This window comes from Capra hircus, chromosome 5 (assembly GCF_001704415.2).
Source record: "Capra hircus breed San Clemente chromosome 5, ASM170441v1, whole genome shotgun sequence".
Taxonomy (NCBI): Eukaryota; Metazoa; Chordata; class Mammalia; order Artiodactyla; family Bovidae; genus Capra; species Capra hircus.
This window is the reverse complement of record NC_030812.1, coordinates 46,489,879-46,492,093: the sequence shown is the minus strand read 5'-3', so window position 1 is coordinate 46,492,093 and position 2,215 is coordinate 46,489,879.

The following is a 2,215-nucleotide window of genomic DNA, read 5'->3' as shown; positions in this document are numbered from 1 at the left end:
AAAATGCAGAGGAACCAGAGATCAAATTGCCAACATCTGCTGGATCATGGAAAAAGCAAGAGAGTTCCAGAAAAACATCTACTTCTGCTTTATTGACTATGCCAAAGTCTTTGACTGTGTGGATCACAATAAACTGTGGAAAATTCTGAAAGAGATGGGAATACCAGACCACTTGACCTTCCTCTTGAGAAACCTGTATGCAGGTCAAAAAGCAAAAGTTAGAACTGGACATGGAACAACAGACTGGTTCCAAATAGGAAAAGGAGTATATCAAGCCTTATATTGTCACCCTGCTTATTTAACTTAAATACAGAGTACATCATGAGAAACGCTGGGCTGGAAGAAGCACAAGCTGGAATCAAGATTGCTGGGAGAAATATCAATAACCTCAGATATGCAGAGGACACCACCCTTATGGCAGAAGGTGAGAACTGAAGTGAAGTGAAGTGAAGTCTCTCAGTCGTGTCCGACTATGTGACCCCACAGACTGTAGCCTACCAGGCTTCTCAGTCCATGGGATTTTCCAGGCAAGAGTACTGGAGTGGGTTGCCATTTCCTTCTCCAGGGGATCTTCCCAAACCAGGGATCGAACCCGGGTCTCCTGCATTGCAGGCAGACGCTTTACTCACTGAGCCACCAGGGAGGGCAGAAGGTGAAGAGGAACTAAGAAGCATCTTGATGAAAGTGAAAGAGGAGAGTGAAAAAGTTGGCTTAAAGCTCAGCATTCAGAAAATGAAGATCATGGTATCTGGTCCCATCACTTCATGGCAAATAGATGGGGAAACAGTGGAAACAGTGTCAGACTTCATTTTTGGTGGCTCCAAAATCACTGCAGATGGTGACTGCAGCCATGAAATTCAAAGATGCTTACTCCTTGGAAGAAAAGTTATGACCAACCTAGACAGCATATTGAAGAGCAAAGACATTACTTTGCCAACAAAGGTCCGTCTAGTCAAGGCTATGGTTTTTCCAGCGGTCATGTATGGATGTGAGAGTTGGACTGTGAAGAAAGCTGAATGCTGAAGAATTGATGCTTTTGAACTGTGGTGTTGGAGAAGACTCTTGAGAGTCCCTTGGCCTGCAAGGAGATCCAACCAGTCCATTCTGAAGGAGATCAGCCCTGGGATTAGATCAGCCCTGGGATTTCTTTGGAAGGAATGATGCTAAAGCTGAAACTCCAGTACTTCGGCCACCTCATGGGAAGAGTTGACTCATTGGAAAAGACTCTGATGCTGGGAGGGATTGGGGGCAGGAGGAGAAGGGGATGACAGAGGATGAGCTGGCTGGATGGCATCACTGACTCGATGGACATGAGTTTGAGTGAACTCCGGGAGTTGGTGATGGACAGAGAGGCCTGGTGTGCTGTGATTCATGGGGTCACAAAGAGTCAGATACGACTTAGTGACTGAACTGAACTGAACTGTGCCCACACCCCTCTGAAGCACAGGTGATGTGTCCAGAACCACAGAGACTAGAAGGAACCGGAAACCAGAGGCAGTTAAGACAAGTACTTCCGGAATTCACACCAAGCCTTTACCACAGGCGTCCATCGTGACTGGACATTTTGTCCATCCTGATTGGTTGCTGTCTTTGTCATGCTCGCTTTTAAATATTTGAATATCACTGCCAATGACAGTGTGATACCAATTTCATCCTAGGATAGGGGAGGGAAGCGAGGACAAAATAACCTTTCATACTGGCTCAAGCATTCCAAGATCTTCTCAAAACCATTCTATAGCACCATCAGTAGGTGGGAACAACCTGCCGTTCACACATATACACACACATACAAATCTTATTCTGCTAATTTTTTCATCTCTTTAATTTTTCTCCATTAAGTTCATTCTTCTATATAGTATCTCCACTCCAGGAATAAACACTGCTGTTTGCAGATTCTGATTCTTAGCAAGAAAGAATCATCATAAAACATAAATTTCCTGCCATATACCTACACCTGGGGAACTCATTTAAAAATAAAAAACATAACAATGGGGTTAACTCCACAAATCAACACCACACTATTTTACTTCATTAGAATCAATTTGACTAAAGTACTGAAATAATTTGTAACTTCTTCTTTGTTTCAATTTATTTCGTAACACACTCTGTTACAAAACACACTTGATAGACTTCATTTGATTATTTCACTTCAAAATGGTAAGCAGGTTTAGGTCATTATTTAAACAGCACAGGACATCCTGAATTGACTAGTACT